Source organism: Jaculus jaculus, chromosome X (assembly GCF_020740685.1).
Source record: "Jaculus jaculus isolate mJacJac1 chromosome X, mJacJac1.mat.Y.cur, whole genome shotgun sequence".
Lineage (NCBI taxonomy): Eukaryota > Metazoa > Chordata > Mammalia > Rodentia > Dipodidae > Jaculus > Jaculus jaculus.
The window spans coordinates 4,468,970-4,489,101 of NC_059125.1; the positions used below are offsets into that span (position 1 = coordinate 4,468,970).

The following is a 20,132-nucleotide window of genomic DNA, read 5'->3' on the forward strand; positions in this document are numbered from 1 at the left end:
AAGGCAGGTAGACCAAAGGAGAGAATTGGCACTCCAGGGCCTCTAGACTTTGCAAATGAATGCCGAATGCATGTGCCCCCTCATGGATTTCTGGCTTAAGTGGATCCCAGGGAATCAAACAGTGGTCCTTAGGCTTTACGGGAAAACATTGTTTTGTTTTTGAGGTAGCCTATGCTTATGTATTCTTGGTTAGACTGGAACTAAGTGCCCTCTATTCTTAACTGCTGTAGTTCTGGCACTATCCGTGTGTATTATCATGCCATGATATTTTTGTTTTCCATTTTATTATTTATTTGAGAGAGAGAGAACATATGAATTTCTATGAATGGGCATACCATGTCCTCTAGCTACTGCATACAGCTCCAGACACATGTACCACAGTGTGTGTCTGGGTTATGTGGGTACTGTGAATTGATCCTGTGTCCAGGCAATCGATTCTGGGTCCTTAGGCTTTGCCAGTGAGACCCTTAACCTCTAAACCATCTCTACTACCCTCCCATTTTTTAAAGCTATTACTTATGCAGGTCCTATACTATAGGAACAAAAGTTAAGAGTAGAAAATTGCTGCAAAAGCATTTATTTAGGCCCTTTTTAATACCACACACACTAATCTTGAGAATAGGCAACCCTATTGGCTACTTTTTTTTTTTTTTGAGAGGCTTACTCTTGCTCTGCTTGACCTGGAACTCATTATGTAATCTAGGCTAACATCAAATATACTGCAATCATCCTGCCTCCACCTACTGATGGCTGTGAATAAAGTCATTAACCACTATGCATGGCTTGCATGTGTTTGTGTGTGTGTGTGTGTGTATAGTGTTATGAAATTTTAATGACAATTTTCATACATGTACATAATGCATTTTGATTATAAACCTCTCCCATTATGTTTTTTTGTCCTCTTTCCCCAGTCCCTTCCACTGAACCCAATATTGTACAGGTCTTGTGGAATATCTTGTTAAAGATGTTATCCTTGGGCTGGAGAGTTAGCTAAGTGGTTAAGCGCTTGCCTGTGAAGCCTAAGGACCCTGGTTCGAGGCTCCACTGCCCTGGACCCACGTTAGCCAGGGGGCGCACGTGTCTGAAGTTCGTTTGCAGTGGCTTGAGGCCCTGGCATACCCATTCTCTCTCTCTCTGCCTGCCTCTTTCTCTGTTGCTCTCAAATGAATAAATAAAAATAACAAAAAAATTTAAAAAAAGATACTGTTCTTAGGTAACCAGGCAGACCTGGTGTTTCATATGTTTCTCTGGTCTGAACTCAGGATCCTCCTGCCTGCTCATCTCAGATGCTGGACTTATAAGCGTTGGTAAACAATGAATCGTTTTTTATTTTCTGATTTTCTTTATTCCTCTTTTCTTGTCTTCTCCCTCCCTTCTTCCCTTCACCCTCCTTTTCTCCTTCCCTTCATCATCTCCTTCTTTCTCTCTTTCTGTGTCTCTTTTTCACTTCCTCTCTTTCCTTTTCAATACATTTTATTTGTTTATTTATTGAGGGAGAGAAGGAGACAGAGAGAGAGAGAGAGAGAGAGAGAGAGAGAGGGAGAGGGAGGGAGGGAGGGAGGCACGCTCGCGAAAGAAAATACACACTCCATGGTCTCCAGTTACTGAAAACGAATTCCAGATGCATGTGTCCCTTGTGCATCTGGCTTACCTGGATCCTCACGAATCCAACCAGGATCCTTTGGCTTCGTAGGTAAAAGCCTTAACCACTAAGCCATATCTCCAGCCCCTTTCCTTTTTCCTTTTGTATTTGTTTTCCCCTTTTCTCCTATCCAGTCTGGTATCCTCTTGCATTTCTTCTTTTTTCCCATTTTCTTCCCTTCTAGATCACCTTTCAGCTTCCCTTCTTCTCTTTATCTCCTTCTTCCCTTGTCAGTTCCTTCTTTCATTTGTATTCTTATGCAATCCTATTGCTCTTTCTCCTCCTTTTTTTCTCCACTCTACTGCTGGGGGTGGGGGAGAATCGCTGATAGAGTGTTTGAACACATCTTATTGCATTTTTAAAAGATATGATTTCTGATGTGTATTTTGTAGATATATACATTAACTTGGGAAAATATCTTGACTATTGGTATCATTTACTTACTTATTTTTACTTAATTATTTTTAAAAATATTTTTATTAACTAGATGTGGTGGTGCATGCCTTTAATCCCAGCACTCAGGAGACAGAGGTAGGAGGATTGCAGTGAGTTTGAAGACATCCTAAGACTACATAGTTAATTCCAGGTCAGCCTGGGCCAGAGTGAGACCCTACCTTGAGAAACTAAAAAAAACCCCCACAAAACAAAACATTATTTATTTATTTATTTGCAAGAAGTGAGGAAGAGAAATAGGGAGAGATGGGGAGGAAGAGAGGGCAAGATGCATGCCAGGGCCTCATGCCAATGCAAACAAATTCCAGATGTATGTAGCACTTCATGCATCTGGCTTTACATGGTACTGGGTGATTGAACCTGGGCTATCAGTCTTTGCGAGCAAGTGCCTTTAACCACTGAGCCATCTTTCCTGTCCCATTTGTGTATTTTATAAACACACATGACTTGTAAGTTAATAAGTGTGAAACCAATTACAAATTTATAGCCAAATTACCCTCACATCCTTTAAAAACATGGTTGTAATTTTTTTAATAATCACATATTATCAGTGAGTATCCTCTCCATTAGAAGACCATAAAGAAATGTTGCCAGCATTTTGCTTGTTTGTTTTTCATTGACATATAGGGTCTCACTCTAGCCCAGGCTGACCTGGAATTCACTATGTAGTTTTAGGATGGCCTCAAACTCATGGTGATCCTTCTACCTCTGCCTCCTGAGTGGTGGGATTAAAGGCATGTGCCACCAATCCTGGCGGTTTTATAATCTGAAAAAAATATTTGTGTATGTACATGTGTGTTCTATAATGTGATTGTGGATTTTCACACGAGTGTGAGCCATGGTCCGTGTGAAGAAGCCAGACCACAGCTATTATTGGTCCTTTTCTGTCTACCTCCTGGAGGCAGGTCTTCTCACTCTGCATTCTCACTCTGCTATTCTTTTGCAGGGCTCACTGTAAGCTTGTGGAAACACTCCTATCCCTGCCCTCCAGGTTGCCATCAGCTTCTCTGTACAGGGATTACTGAAGCCCACCAAGGCCTCTGGCTTTTTTGTCCTATCTTTAAATTTTTGTTGTACTGTGGCAGCATATAGAAAGTAGTCACATCTCACATTTTAAATATCTAACATTTATAAATATAGGCAGAACCTGTTACCAGTCTTGAAAACAGTACCAGCTGATTTACAAACTAACTAACCTAGAAATTGTCAGAAAAGGACAAGTAAGACAGTATTAAGTCTTAGCAACTGTGTTTGAAAACATCTAGAGAACTTTGAAAACAGATCCATAGAGCTTGAATTTATTTTTCTCTCAGATGTAGACCATTGTTTGAGCATGAGGCTGTACCCTAAAGTAGGGAATACGTCTTAAGAGTTAATTTTGTCATAAGCACTGGACTTACATTCAATAAAGCAGAATCTGGTCTTTTTTTTTCTAAACCAAAACCACTAGCTAAATTCTAATATAACCCTTGATAAATCATTTTGAAAGAAAAAAAAACACATTGTTTGACAACCAATGATTTTGGCTTAAACTAGATAGCTATTGATTTTATGTACCACAGAAATTTTTATTAACATAAAACAATTTTATGTTTTACCCATGACTTAAATTTGATAAAGCTTCAGCAAGCTATTCCAACATATTTTAGTCTGAAAATTAGTATTTTGTTCCTTAAGAGTTTGTAAACAGTTGAGAAGTCTCTAGCTATAGGCATGGCATTTAGGTTTAGCCTGAATATTCTTTCCTACATACGCACATCTTTATCCACATACTTTAACATTCTCATCTAAGTACCACTCAAAAAGCATTTTTAACGAGCATTCTATGTCCTAACATTGAAAAATTTCTTCCCAGTTCCTTCAATCAATTCATCTCACCTCATTATTAATCATCTTTCTTATAAGGCTATTATGAAAAACTACACCAAATTAATTAATCCTATTACTAACAAGTGAGTAAAGACAATTTTATGTCATTAATACCAATAAGACACTTGGAAATGATTTTATTAGGAGTAACTAAGGCAAATTTTGTTGCTGTCTTGAGGCAGGCTGGCCTAGAAGTGAGTTCAGTTGCCGCCTCCTTTTATAAATATATTAAGGACATTACAATCTTTTTTTAATACCTGATAAATTATAAGGTACCTCTTAGAGAATCCTGTTGTTTTTAATAATCCTCTGTGTAAGTTGAAGTTGACCTAGAACATAAATTCTGTAATTATATTTATGATATCATGTAACAAAGTATGACCTTTTTATGTAAAACTTCAGTTCTTTATAGGCTGTAGTTAAACGTGAACTATTTTTTTTTCTTTCTTGCTGCTTTTTGGTGTGCCTTGGCAGCTGGGCAGGGCTTGCATACACCTTAGATCAGCACTGCTCTACTCCTGGCACTCACCAGGGGTCTGGTCTAGTACATGTGGAGGTAATGGCCAAGAAAACTGCTGGGAGACCTGAAGGGGAAAGGGGGGCCCTCCAGGACTGCCAGGAGGCCTCTGAAGAAGGCAGCCCACAGGGAGGCCTCTGAAGAAGGAGGGGGCCCACCTGGGGGCCACTAGGAAAGGGGGGTTGTCCTGTACTGCTGGAGGCCACTAGGACAAAAGGGAGGCCCTGCTCAGGGACACTGGGAGAGGAGGCTGTTCTGTGGTAGTGACCCATCTTGTCTCTACAGATAGGGGAATGAAATCCTCTCAGGGTGGGCATGGGGCTGTCCAAACAGAGTGGCCTCCTGGGGGCGCTTCCACCCAACCACAATTTTCTGATGAACAGAAGGTTGGAGAACAGATTTTCAGAGAAGACAAAACACAAAAACACGCTTACCAGCTGGCGACCTGAGCTCCACGTGTTGGGGGGTCCTCAGGATCTCTGGGGATGCAACCCAGACGAGCCCCCAAATGCTATCCAGTTCTCGGCACCCCCAGTGACCACCAAGGAGAACCAAACACGTATGCAAAAGCAAGAAACTTTATTTCAGGTTTAAGCTCGGACTCTTGAGTTCACCAGCGCATTGGATCACTACAAGAGCCTTGAGCAGTAGGGGGGCAGGTTCTTTAAAAATTAAATTAAATTTAATTTTTTCTCAATTTTCTAAACATTTTCCATGATTATAAAAAATATCCCATGGTAATATCCTCCCTCCCCGCTTTTTCCCTTTGACATCCCATTCTCCATCATATCCCCTCCCCATCTCAATAAGTCTCTCTTTTATTTTGATGTCATGGTCTTTCCATCCTCTTATGATGGTCTTCTGTAGGTAGTGTCAAGCACTATGAGGTCATGGATATCAACGAGGGCAGGTTTTTTTTTTTTTAATAGGGATTTGAACAAACAGGTAGGGGAATGATTTCATGATTGGTAGATTTAAGCAGTAATTGCACTTGTATTTTTCTGATAGGCTTAGGATTCTGGTGGGCAAGGAGCTAGGGGAATTTCAGGCAGATTAGGTAACCTTGTGATTGGTTATGTGTGTTTGAGGAACTTAAGCAACTTATGACCACAGAAATGTATTGCATAAGCAGTTTGTGGTCTTTTTTCAGGTACTGTTAAATTCTTATTTAAACCTTGCTGGGAAACAGAAACTTAGGCCTACTGGTGACTCTGAAGTCTGTTATTGCATCCGTTTGTTTCCTGAGTCCTTCATGTGAGCCATGGTCCCTGTGAGGAAGCCAGAGTACACCTATCATCGGCCCTTGTCTATCTCCCTCCTGGAGGCAGGGCTTCTCACTCTGATTCTCACTTGGCTCTTGTCTTGGGGATTTCACTGAGAGCTTTTGGGAACTCTCCTTTCCCTACCCCCCCACCCATCAGCTTCTCTGTGCTGGGATTACAAAGCCCCCCAAGGCCTCTGGATTTTTACATGGAGTCTGGACATCCAACTGTGGAAGTGCAGCTTCAGTTGTGAGCTCTTTATCCAAGGAGCCATATCTCAGCCTCTCACTTTGCACTTTGCTGACAGAATTTCCTTCTGTGCACCCTAAGCTGGCCCCGGGCTCATAAGTAGGCCAGGCTGGCCTGGAGCTGCCAACTTGGTTTCTCCATGTCTTTTTGAGTGCTGGAATTTTAAGTGTGACTTTCCATTCCCAAGGATTATATTTCAGTTGCTTTATTCTCTTTTCCCTTTCCATTTTCCTTGGTGTCCAAGGTGCTATCCTTTCACCAGGCTGGCCTGAACTGTGTGTAGATAGCATGCCTGGCAGAAAAGGTGTGATTCTCCCGCCTCATTCTACTGATAGTTGAGATTATAAGCAGGAGCTACCTTCTCTGGCAACAGCAATTCTTTATATCTCTTTACTTACTAGATTCACTATGTATGGCAGTATAATAGCACACATAGGTAATCCCAGGATTTGCAGCTGAGACAGGAGGATGGCAGGTTCGAACCATGTGTGGCCTCCATAATGGGATCCCATTTTAAGTAAAAAGAAAAGGAAAGAAATATCAGTGGTTAGATTCTTATATTCTGAATTGGTTTGGAGTCCATGATTTCCATTCTGAGGGTCTATTCTCTTCCTTGTTACTTTATCAATCTTTCCAAATGCTTGTAGGTGTGTTTTTTTTAACTGACTTGTTTTGTTTATTGGAAATAATGGGCTTCACTGTGGCATTTTCATAGCTGCACACAGAATAGTTTGATCATGTTCAGCCTGTCTCCCATCATCCTCTTTCCCTTCCACCTGCTCTCTGGTCCAGCAGTGGTTTTTGCTGTTAGCGAAAAATTCCTCTGATATTGACTGTAGCACAAAGGTCTTGAAGAATTGGACATTTATCCCCACACTCCTCTCTCCTCTCAACTTTGCAACCCTGGAGCTGGCCTGTGCGCACCACTTTCTCATTGGGTGGCTGTTTTTTACTCCTTCCCGCTAGGGGGCGATGTAGGCCGCGTCTGCCTCTCAGTCTCATTTCCGGTCCCGCCTTCTCACGTGCCTGAGAGCCGCGGGGCGAGCGGCTGGCGCTGTGGCGGTTGGCGCTGTGGCGTCGTCGCGTTTTCTTGGCCTTCTGGACTTTCTCCTTGGATGCTGATCACACAGTAGGGCTCTGTGCACTCCAGACCTCACTATGGCAGTAAGTGGGATGTTTCTAACATTGCTTCGTTTTCTCCTCAAAAGTTTGAGTCTAACTTCTGTGGTTTTGGTTGTTTCCCAGTATGTACAGTTTCCTGGGGATTTTCTAGCTCGTTTTCTGGAACTTTCTATGTCCTTCACTTTCCCGCTAGCCCCTGAATGGGCGACAGCTTTCCTAAGTAGTGTTTTATTACAATGTTATTTAAGGAGCTACCCACACTTTGCTTAGTGTGCAGTTATTTTTGTGGGTGGTGGTATTCGGTGTTTTTTTTTTTAATATTGTTTATTTATTTATTTACTTGACAGAGAAAGTGGCAGAGAGAGGGAGAGAATGGGTGCACCAGGGACTCTAGCCACTGCAAAGGAACCCCAGACACATGCGCCCCCTTGTGCATCTGGCTAATGTGGGCTCTGGGGAATTGAACCTGGGTTCTTTGGCTTTGCAGGCAAATGCCTTCACAGCTAAGCCATCCCTCCATACCTGTAGTTGAGCTTTGATGGTGTGGCTGACTGTGCTTCCTTCCCTTTCAGCTCAAGTAGGTCTGGAATGTACTTTGTGTTCCAGGGTGATATTGGCCTCATGGTCCCCCTTCCTCTGTCTCCCAAGTACAGGGAATAGAGGAGTGCCTGTCAGTGAATAATTTTTCTCTTCTCTTTCCTGATTTTTTTTCTCCCTTGCAAGGGTCTCATTCACTATCACGGGCATGAATGACATTCATGTAACCCTTTGTTATGGAGTTGGTGATGTTTACTGTCTCAATCTGTTGACTGTGAGGTCAAGATTTAAGAATGATTTTTACCAGCTGCAGAGATGGCTTGGCAAGTAAGGCACTTCCAAGGACCGGTGTTCGACCCTACAGATCTCATGAAAGCCAGACGCACAAGATGACGCAAGCACAGAAGGTCGTGCACATGCACAAGTTCGCGCATGCATCTAGAGAGCCATTGCAGTGGCTGCAGGCTCTGGCATGCTAATTCTCTCTCTCATAAAAATAAGCCACTCTATTGGGCTTGCCTTTTATTTTAACTTGATTGTCCTCCTGATTCCTTGCTTACACTCTCCCTCCCACTTCCTCTCATCCACCATGCTTCTCTCCCTTCCTCTTATCCCTCTCCTCCTTTTCTTCCCTTCTTTCCTCCCTCAGATAGCAACGATTCTACCTAGGTGTTTGTTCCTCTTCCAGGTTTCCTTATACTGCTTTATTTAGAGTCAGTTTTACATTGTTGCTCCTTTGGGTTTCAGTCGTTCTGTAGGTTAGTCAGGTCACAATTTGCTGCTGCCCTCAGTCTCAACCTCCCCAGTAGCTGGGATTACAGGCCTGCAACACCCAGCCTGGGCATAACCCACTTTAAAAAATATTTTTTATGTATTTGTTTGCAAGAAGCGAGAGGGGGGATGGGGCAGACGAGGAAGGGAGGAGGAGAAGAGTAAAAAGGAGGGAAGAAGGAAGAGGGGACCGAGAAAAAGTAGGTATACCAAGGGCCTCTTGCCACTGCAAACTAACTCCAGAAGCAGGTGCCACTTTCTGTGTTTGACTTTACAAGGGAGGTTAGAGAGGATAGTAGAGAGTCCATTTGAGCTGCCAGGCTTTGCAGGCCAGTGCCTTAAACTGCTGGGCCACCTCTCACGCCCTAATTTTTAATTTTAGTGGTTGCTTTTTAACTTTTCAAAAGGTGTGGAGATGTGGAATATTTATGTAACACTCATTCACTGTATGGCTGGTGTAATTCATTTGAGAGCGCATACCATATTCTATACTCTGCTTGTGCCACAGTGCATCAACTTACTCTTCAGTTGATGGGTACTTGTGTTGTTTTCATGTTTTGGCAAATGTGCAAAATGCATTTTCGTGTCCCCAAGACACATGTGTAACATTTGTCAAGGTTATATTTATAAATAAAATTAGTGGCTCTATAAGTATCTAATTGTTGTATTTATGATAAAATAATATTAAAATTGTTTCTAAAGTGATTCAACTTCAGTAACAGCAGTGTAAAGATTCTGTTGATCTGTGCTCTTGTGAGCACATAAAATGTCAGACTTTTATGTTTTGACAATAGTGAGCTTAAGTATTACGTGATTGTAGCTTTGTCTTCAGTTCCCTTGATCATTAGAGATGTTTGGCTTCTTCTGTTTTAGTTTTTGAGACAATTTTTGGAATTTCCTATAGGGAATAATAGATATTCTTTTTTTAAAAAAAAATTATTTGACAGAGGGAGAGAGAGAAAGAGGCATATAGAGGGAAAGAGAATGGGCACACCAAGGCCTCTAGCCACTGCAAATTAGTGCCAGATGCCTATGCCCATTGTGTATCTGGCTTATGTAAGTTCTTGGGAATGGAACCAGGGTTCTTAGGCTTCACAGCCAATGCCTTAACAGCTAAACCATCACCCCACCCCAGGAATAATAGATTTTCTTATCCCCTAGACCAAGTAACAGTCCTATTTGGAGGAAGAATGGTTCTCCTCCCCTGGGACACTCTTCTTGTGAGAGGCCACTGTATCAGAAAAGGCACACATGGGGAAACGAGGACAAGGGTTGCTGCTTAGCTGGTGACATCAATGGTGGTGAATGCCAAGAGAAGTGCTCCAACAGGTCATTCTCCCATCTTCTTTACATTTTGTTTCTTGAGTTAGCCTGTGGTTATGTATCCTGGGCTAGACTGGAATTCAGTGTCCTCTATTCTTTATAATTTATTTTTATTTCTTTATTTGCAAGCAGAGATACACACACACACACACACACACACACACACACAGAGTGGGCACGTCAGGGTCTGTAGCCACCACAAATGAACTCCAGATGCATTTGCCCCTTGTGCATCTGGCTTATGTGGGTCCTGGGGAATCGAGCCTCTGTCCTTTGGTTTCGCAGGCAAACACCTTAACCACTAAGGTATCTCTCCAGCCCCAGTATCCTCTATTCTAACTTATGTAGTTCTGGCAGTTTAGGTGTGTATTTTCATGCCCCGATTTTTTGTTTTCAATTTTATGTATTATTTGACACAGAGAGAGAATATGTGAATTTATATGAATGGGCCCACCTTGGTCTCTAGCCACTGCAAACAAACACCAGACACATGCACCACTGTGTTTCTAGCTTACTTGGGTTCTGGGAATCAAACCTCGGTCCTTAGGCTTTGCCAGCAAGTGCCTTAACCACTAAGCAATTTCTACAGACCCCTCGTTTTTAAAGCTATTAATTATGTAGGTATTACAGTATAGTAACAAAAATTAAGAGTAGATAATGGCTGCAAAAACATTTATTTAGATCCTTTTAACACCACGCCCACTAGTTTTGAAAAAGTGAATAGGCAACACAAAAGGCTGTTTTTCTTTGAGAGTCTTTTTCTAGCCCTGGTTGACCTAGAACTATTTCTATAATCCAGGCTAGTCTCAAATTTACTGCAGTCCTCCTGTCTCAATGTATTGATGGCTGTGAATAAAGACATTAACCACTATGCATGGATTGTATATATTTATATATTGTTATAAAATTTTGATGACAATTTTCATACATGTACATAATGCATTTTGATTATAAATATGTCCCATAACCTTTTTGTGTCCTCTTTCCTCACTCCATTCAACTGAACCCGTGTTTCCACCTAGTCCCTCGTACATTTCTTTCTGGTTTGTTTTTTGACCCTCCTTCATCATAAGGAATAGAATATTGATGTGCCCAATATTGTGCAGGTCTTGTGGAATATCCTGTTAAGTATGCTGTTCTTATATAGCCAGGCAGACCTGGCATTTCATATGTGTCTCTGTTGGGTTTGAACTCAGGATCCTCCTGCCTGCTCATCTCAGATGCTGGGTTTATAAGCTTTAGTAAGCAGGGAATCATTTACTGTTTTCTGCTTTTCATTATTCCTCTTCTCTTCTCCCCCCCTTCTTTCCTTCACCCTTCCTCTCTCCTCCCCTCCCTTCCTTCATTATCTCTCTCTTCCATCTCTCCTGTTTTCTTCCTCTCTCTTTCCTTTATAAATGTATTTTGTTTGTTTATTTATTTGAGAAAGAAAAAGAGGGAGGGAGGGGGAGAGAGAAAGAGGAAGAGAGAGAAGGGGCTCACCAGGGCCTCCAGCCACTGCAATCGAATTTGAAATGCACACGCCACCTTGTGCACCTGGGTTACTTGGATCCTGAAGAATCGAACCATGATCCTTTGGCTTTGTAGACAAAGGCCTTTACCACTAAGCCATCTCTCCAGTCTTCTTCCTTTTTCCTTTTGTATTTGTTTTCCCCTTTCCCTTTCCTCCTATCCGGTCTGCACTCCTCTTATATTCTTTTTTTTTCTTCCTTTTTCTTCCCTTCTATTTCACCTTTCAGCTTTCCTTCTGCTCTTTATGTCCTCGTCCCTTGTCTGTTCCTTTCTCTCATTTGTATTCTTTTGCAGTCCTTTTTCTCTTTCTCCTCATATGTTTCTACACTTTACTGCTGCGGTTGGGGGAGAATTCCTGATAGAGAGTTTAGATTCAGCTTGTTGCAGGTTTTTAAAAAATATATTTATTTATTTATTTGACAGAGAAAGAGGGAGAGAGAGAGAATTGGGTGTGTCAGGGATAACAGCCACTGCAAATGAATTCCAGACACATGTACCCCCTTGTGCATCTGGCTAACTTGGGTCCTGGGGAATTGAACTTGGGTTCTTTGGCTTTGCAGTCAAATGCTTTAACCACCAAGCCACCCCTCCAGTCCTTGTTGCAGTTTTGTAAAATATGATTTCTGGGTTTTCAATGCATATTTTATATATATATATATATAAAAACTTGGAAAATAGATTGAATATTGGTATCATTTATATATTTTTATTTAATTATTTTTAAAATATTTTTATTTATTTCTTTGTAAGTAGAGAGAGAGGGAGAGATGGGAAAAAAAGAGGGGAAGAGGCATGCCAGGACCTCATGCCAATGCAAACAAACTCCAGATGTATGTGCCACTTTGTGCATCTGTCTTTACATGGTACTGGGTGATTAAAATTGGGCTATCAGCCTTTGTAAGCAAGTGCCTTTAACAACTTTCCAACCCCATTTGTGTATTTTATAAACAAGTGTGCCTTGTAAGTTAATAAGAGTCAACACAGTGACAAATTTATATGCAGATTATACTCACATCTTTTGATTCTCTTCCATTTCATCCAGCCATTTGCTCATGGCCTTGCTAGATTTGCTTAATATGCTTATCATAATTTATTTTTTGGTTTTTTGAGGTAGGGTCTCACTCTAGCCCAGGCTGACCTGGAATTCACTATGGAGTCTCAGTGTGGCCTCGAACTCACGGCCATGATCCTCCTACCTCTGCCTCCTGAGGGCTGGGATTAAAGATGTGTGCCACCATGCCCGGCTATAATTTCATTTTGGGATTTTATGCCTGGAGTGTTCTTTATGTTTTCATTGGAATCTTCCATTTGGGTACTAGTTGTTCTAGGTGGTGTTCTCTTGTCCTCCTGCTGTGTGTTATTTGTTTCTTGTTGGGGTTTGTCCAGCTGCAGACTGTCCTCTTGTCTTTCTAAGAATGCAACCATAGTAGCTTTTGCGGTGCCTGCGTGAAGTGGCTTCATTAGCATTGATCGAGGTGGGTATCGCATGGTGGTCTAGCCACAGGTTTGGGCTGGATGTAGTTGAGTCTGAGCAAGGTCCTTCTTGTGTTTGCATCCTTCAGGTGGGTCTGGGTAACCCACTAGGAGGCCTGACCCACTGAGTGTCCTTAGGGTTCTATTCTCCCGGTGCACTTCACTAACTGGACTTTGGAGTGAGATGAGTTCTGTGACCCTCCTTTGGGCTGCAGCAGCTGGTGGAGTGCTACCAGCAGGTAGAGAGTTCTGCGTTAGTGGGGCTGGTCTCCAGCCCCAGAAATTATAGGGCTGTGTATTTAAGTGACGGGGAGAGGGGGGAAAGCGGGCGGTGGGAGCTCACCTGTGCTTGAGTGATTAACACTAATCACTTCCTGGTCATTTGGGGAGGAATCAGTTGTTAGACTCTCTTGTGGGTTTTGGCAGATGCTGAGATACATGTAGGTGGGGCTCTTCCCTCATCCTAGCAATTGTGGGGCTGCACAAGTGTGTGCAGGAAGAAACTTAGCGTGATTGGCCAGCACCTGTCCTGGTCCTTTGTAGTGGGATCAACATCAGTCCATGCCTGTGGTCTGCAGTGGTGCCTGGGATGCTGGGTTGAGATCTGCTCTGAAGTCCCTGTGGGTGTCTAGATCCTGATTGCTGTTGCCTTCTGCTTTCATACTCCTATAGTTTTTTTCTTTTTCTTTCTTTCTTTCTTTTGTTTTTTGTTTTTTGTTTTTTGTTTTTTGAATTTGCAAGGCTGGTATGGGTAGGAGAATCCCTTCCCAGCAGTTCTTATGCAGGGCTAGTGAAGGGCTGACTAGGAATGTTTCTAGAAGAACAGGCAGTTCCCAGCAGCCCCCATTTCGAGCCAAATCCTTGCTGATTGTGTGGATTTTGGAAGCTCATAAACTTCTGCCCAGGTTTCTCCTAGTGTAATAATTCCTTACACACCTTCCCTTTTTCTTGGAAAAAATTATCTAGTGTTACTGTGCCTCCACCCCAGGTTTCTTTATATGGCCCCTGTTCTGCTGTCTTAACTGGAACTTACTTTCTTAGCACTCTTAATTTTTAAAACATACCTATTTTAATGATTAGCAGATCCACTTATACCTTCTCCAAATTATGTAGATTTTTAAATTAATTTTTGCAGTCACTGTACATAAAACCATATGTCATAATGGTGTTTTCATATATGTTTATTATTATACTTAGACCATATTCGAACTCCATTGCTCTCCCCTTGTCTTCATTCTTGCTGATCTCCCATGAATCTTCTTTTTCAGGTCAGTTGTCTGTCCCTTCTAGTGCTGTCTACCTCTATGTCTGTCTGTATGTCTCTTTCTGTGTCTTAATCCATATATTCTTTCAAAACCAGATTTTCCATATATATGAAATCATGATATTTGTCTTGCTGTGCTTGGCTAACTTACCTTTGCATGATACTTTCCATATCCATCAGTATTCTGGAAATGACATTATGGTATTATGGCAGGAGACAATGATGACATTATTAGAGGGTGGACATCACCTCCTGACCAACATCAGATGGAAAAAAGCTACAGGAGAGTATGCCATACATTGCCTAGGGAAAGCTAGCTATAACACCCATAAGCCTATTCCCCCAAAATACATTTCCAGGAGGATACAATTCCCAAAGTGCCACCAGCTGGGGAACCTAGCATTCAAACACATAAAATTTATGGGGACACCTTGACTCTACCACACATGGGTACTGGGAAATTGAACCCTGGACATTAGTCTTTGCAGGCAAGCACCTTAACCATTGAACAATCTCTCCAGCCCCTATTCATTAATTTTTTTAAACATCTTTTTGTTTATTTGAGAAGGGAGAGAGAGAGAGAGAGAGAGAGAGGGGGGGGGGGGGGAATGTGTGCGCGCGCGCATCCATGCATGCATATGTATGTGTATGTATGCACGTATGCGCACAACAGGGCCTCTTGATGCTGCAAATGAACTCCAGACTCATTCACCTTTTTGTGTCTCACTTTGTGTGTGTACTGGGGAATCAAACTTGGGGTTACAGGCTTTATAAACAGTAGTATAGCCATTGCGACTAGTGTTGCAATAAACACTAATGTGGAAGTAAAGAAATTATTTATTTATTCATATATGTATTTGAGATAGAGTCCTTGAATTCACTATGTAGGCTACACTGTCTTTGAACTTAGAATAGTCCCCCTGACTGTTTTTACTTACTTTTTTTGGCCCCTGAGTGCTTTTTTCTTTCTTTTTTTAAAAATATATTTTATTAGATATGGACATATTTTGTATGTAAACATCACATGTTGGTACCATCCTTTCCCTCCTCCCTGCCCCTTTTCTGAAGAGGCCTTTCTCATTGGGGATGCAGGTCAAGTCCATGGGGTTTGTGGGTCATGGGGGCAGCAGTCACTTATGGGGGAGAGAGAATGCCTCTGTGCAAAATGTTCCAACTTGTGGCTCTAACAATCTGTTTGCCTCCTCATCCATAGCATTCCCTGAGCCCTGCTGGGAGCCTTTGAAGTCTACTTCAGTGATGGGCACTTAGGAACATCTAGAAGTCTGGTTTGGTAGGTGTTGAGGAGGTTGTAGTAGAGGAGGGCAGTTACTTCTGGACCCTTGAACAAAGACCAGTCCTGCTGTTTTGGGAAAGAAAAGTCCTCCCCTCTCAGGTCTTGTTCTTTATTTTATTTTATTTTATTTTATTTTATTTTATTTTATTTTATTTTATTTTATTTTTTATTTTACTTATTTGCAAAGAGAGAGAGAGAAAAGGGCCAGACGACAGAGGGAGAATGAATGCACCAGGGGGTCTAGCCACTGGAAACGAACTCCAGATGCATGCAATCACTTGTGCATCTGGCTTACATGAGTACTGGGGAATCAAACTTTGGTCCTTTGGCTTCACAGGCAAGCACCTTAACCATTAAGCAATCTCTCCAGTTCCAAGTCTTGTTCTGTGACAGAGCTCCCTCCATCATGAAGGATGGGCTTGAGGTTGAAGGGTAAAGTTGCCTGGCCAGCATGCTTGGACCATTGAGAGCTTATGGGTAAGGCTACCTGTCCAGCAAGATCAGCATTACAATAACTGCTGATTAATGAAGTGACACACTGACCACCAGATTTGAAGACGTCCTGTAGCTGTGTATCCTGGGCTGCCTGGAACTAACCCTAACCCACTGCAATCAGATTTCAGATGTTTGTGCCACCCAGTGGGCATGTGCAACCTTGCACTTGCCCACTAGTTGCATTTGGCACGTGCATCCAGAATTCATTTGCGGTGGCTAGAGGCCTGGACATATCCATTCTTTTTCTCACACTCTCTCTCATTGCAAATAGGTAAATAAGAAAGTTTTCTTTTTTGCTAGAAATAATAACAAAAATTCTTTACCTGATAGGATTGTGGGACTTCATGTTTCTGTCATTTGGACAAGATTGGTTCATTGAATCATGCAGCTCTTTCACATGTGCTATGAGAAGCTTCTCTTCACTGTCCCCTTGTGAGAGAAGGAGAGTGAAAAGGGCATAGTAGGTGTTATCATGAAATAGCTGCCATCTGTGAACCTCTGTATTAGTAAAGTCTTTAATTTTTTTCAATTAGTTTTTATCCATATGTAGCACATTTTTATCATATGTACTACACATTTCCTTCCCTTATCTCCCCTCAGGATCACTGAACTCCTCCCTCTTCTCATCACTGACCAGTGGCTATGCCACAGAAGAACATGACTTGCCCTCCTAGGCCTCTTTTTTTCCAGGCATTGTCTCATCCTAGCCCAGGCTGACCTGGCACTCACTCTATAGTTCCAGGCTGGCCTCAAACAGCAATTCTCCTACCTCGGCCTGCTGAGTTTGGGACTAAGGTTTATGCCACGACACATGGCTTCCCAGGCTTCGTTATAGCAAACAAACTCCAGATGCGTGTGCCAACTTGTGCATCTGGCTAACGTGGGTCCTGCGGAATCAAGCCTCGAACCGGGGTCCTTAGGCTTCACAGGCAAGCGCTTAACCGCTAAGCCATCTCTCCAGCCCTCAGGCCTCTTTTTAATTGCTATGTTGAGAGAGGGTGTCATTAACTTTCCAAGACTGGCCACAAGGTCCTGCTTATACTAAGACATGCCTTTAGCTTTTTCTGTCCTGGATCACCAGGCCTGGTCAGAAACCAATTTTTAATTTTAGTCATATTTTACTTTTAAAATGGGAGTCACATTGTGTAGAATCTTTGTATACATACTGGTTTTTAAAATTGCCCCTGCACAGAACAATCACCATTAATTTTTATCTCTGTAGTATTCCTTTTCAGTGCATATACATTTTGCTCCTGAATGCACATCCTGCAATATATTTAACTCGTCGCTCTTGGGATATTTGTGATGTTTTCACACTTTAGATATTATATGGAATGTTGCTCTCTATATATACCTGACCCTAGAACACACAATAATCTTACCCAGCAACAAGTCTCTGGAGTTCCAATTCCACCCCTGCATCTAGGCTACTCCCAATCCTGGGAAACTTCATCCAGGGTCGACAGCCCTCCTTAGCAGCTGTCTCATGGTCCCATCATCTCCACTGGGTCTCCACTGCAATCCATGGTTCATCCTCATAGCTCTATTGGGTCTCCATACAGGCCTTAAGCAAACCTGCTTCCACATTGCCCATGGCCATTTCCAAAACATAAGACTGCATTGCAAACTCAATGACCCTCTCTTTCCTGCATTTCTTATACCCCAGAATACCAGGTAGGGTGCAAATTTGTTAATCCAGGGGGGAAAGTAAAGCAGATTTTGAAGAACAGGACACTCCTTGAGCACTCAGGCCCCATGAAGAGAGTCTACATTCTTCCTGTTGCCCCAGTGAAGATCAGTTGGCCAAATCTCAAAGGTTATAATCTCTCAATTATAGCTGAATGGGCAGCAGTTCACCCAAAGATTTCATTTATTCTGTTCCTATCCCTCTGCTCACACCAGCCTGTGTCTATGCAAAGCAATCCTGCAAAACTTCTCAGGACCCAGTTTTGACAGCAAGCCTCTCACACAAATTGTGTGTAGCCCAGGCTAGGCAAAGTTCTTTCTAACCCTTATTAGTCAAATAGTTTTACTGTAGTCAGGTCTTTCAACTCTAACCAGAATAGTCCATCAAGCTGTACTTGTAGCACTGCAAGGTATCTCTTACATAAATGTTTCAAATCCTTCCACATTCCTCTTGAAAATCAGTGCCAAAAGGCCAAAGCCACACAGTGAGGTGTGTCTAGCAGCAATCCCACTCAAGGGTAACAACATTACTCTTACAGTTTGATTTGCATTGCTGGTAGAAATCACCCTACCAAGAGCAGCATGAGGAAAGAAAGCTGTTCATTTTGGCCTGCAGACTCGATGGGAAGCTCCATGATGGCAGGGGAAAATGGTGGTATGAGCAGAGTGTGGACATCTCTCCCTGGCCAACGTCAGGTGGACAACAGGAACAGGAGAGTGTGCCAAACATTGGCAAGGGGAAGCTGGCTAAAACACCCAAGAGCCTTACCCCAACAATACACTGTCTCCAGGAGGAGTTAATTCCCAAATTTCCATCAGGTGGAAACCTAGCATTCAGAACACCTAAGTTTATGGGGGACCCTTGAATCAAACCACCATACAGTTCTATTCCAGTGTCTTAATTGTTACAGCTTTGCTAAGTCATTCTGAAGTATGAGAGACCATATATCTTCCTGCCACTTCAGCAGTATTTTGGCTATTTGTGTCCTTTTCCTTTAAGAATATACATCTGGACTGGAGAAATGGCTTAGCGGTTAAGCGCTTATCTGTGAAGCCTAAGGACCCTGGTTCAAGGCTCGATTCCCCAGGACCCACGTTAGCCAGATGCACAAGGGGGTGCATGCATCTGGAATTCGTCTGCAGTGGCTGGAAGCCCTGGTATGCCCATTCTCTCTCTCTCTCTCTCTCTCTCTCTCTCTCTCTCTGCCTCTTTCTCTGTCTGTTGCTCTCAAATAAATAAATAAAACTAAACCAAAAAAATTAAAAAAAGAATATACATCTGTTATTGTCACCTTGGTGTCTGTTAATTTTATTAGCATCCCCATATGTTGGGGCAATTTGGCAACATCTGTAGTCATTCTACTTGTTACAGTTTGGTGGGGGAGTGTTTTCAGTTGGTGCACAATAAGAAGAGGTCACGTTGTGGCTAGATTCTTAACACTGTGCAGGAAAATCACTCAGAATAAAATATTTTTTAGCCTGATGTACAAGTACTGCTGGGGGTGAAAAGTTCTTTTGGAAAGTTTGAATTCAGCTTGAATCTTTATAAGAATTTTATGGAACTATTGATTAATTGGGAGAAATAGTTTGAATATGTGAATAATTTGTGTATTTATAGGCATATCGATTATAGTAATGATTTTCAATATGATAACAAATTCATAGGCAGATGGTCTTCATGTACTTTTTCATTTTTTCCGAGACATTTTTCTGTGTGGGCTAGGCTGGCCTCTAACTCAGTAGGCTGGATGCCGTGTAGCCTCTTGAGTGCTGGGATTACAGGTATCAGCCAACAGTGATTAAATTTCAGTCGGCTCCTTTTCATTCCTCTTCTTTTCTTCTGTATGCACAGGGAATTAATATATCCATTAGCTGGCATGAGGTGTGTGTAGCCTGGCTGGCCATAAATTTGTTATCCTCCTGCCTTGGGTTATTGAGTGGTGAGATTACAGGTTTATGCCATCCCATTGTGTTTTAAAACCCTTTTTAGCCAGGTGTGGTAGCTCATGTCTATATTCCCAGCACTAAGGAGGCAGAACCAGGTGGATCTCTGAATTTAAGGTCAGTCTTGTCTACATAGTGAAGTCCTGGCCTGTTAAGGCTGCAACAGCCAGACCCTTCAAAAAATATATCCAAATTTGCTTTTTTTCCATCTTGTTTTGCTTCATCCTCCCCTTGCTACCTTGGGTACTATGGATTATATCTAGGTACAACATTTATCCATTCATCTCTTTGTAATTTAAATTTTTTAATTTTAATTTTAATTTTTATGTATATATTTGAGAGTGACAGACAGAAAGAGAGAGAGAGAGAATATGGGCGAGCCAGGGCCTCCAACCACTGCAAATGAACTCCAGACACATGTGCCCCCTTGTGCATCTGGCTAACGTGGGTCCTGGGGAATGGAGCCTTGACCCAGGGTCCTTAGGCTTCACAGGCAAGCACTTAACTGCTAAGCCATCTCTCCTGCCCTGGAAGTTGTATTTTTTATTGGCATGGTGGCACACTTTTTTTTCGGGGGGGGTGGGAGGGAGATAGGGAGGTGAGAGAGAGTGGGAGAGAGAATTGATGTGCTAGGGCCTCCAGCCATTGCAGTGGAACTCCAGACATCACTGCCAACTTGTGCACATGTACCACCTTGTGACCATGTGTCACCTGTGCTT

At 42.3% G+C, this 20,132-nt stretch overlaps 1 non-coding gene across 1 annotated transcript; it reads right to left on the reverse strand.

Annotated features, from left to right (window-relative positions):
- Positions 1-10,349: 10,349 nt before the first annotated feature.
- LOC123456956 lies at positions 10,350-10,484 on the reverse strand. Its single transcript, XR_006634814.1, has one exon. It is a non-coding gene; the product is annotated as a small nucleolar RNA SNORA13 (small nucleolar RNA).
- Between the last annotated feature and the right edge of the window lie 9,648 nt (positions 10,485-20,132).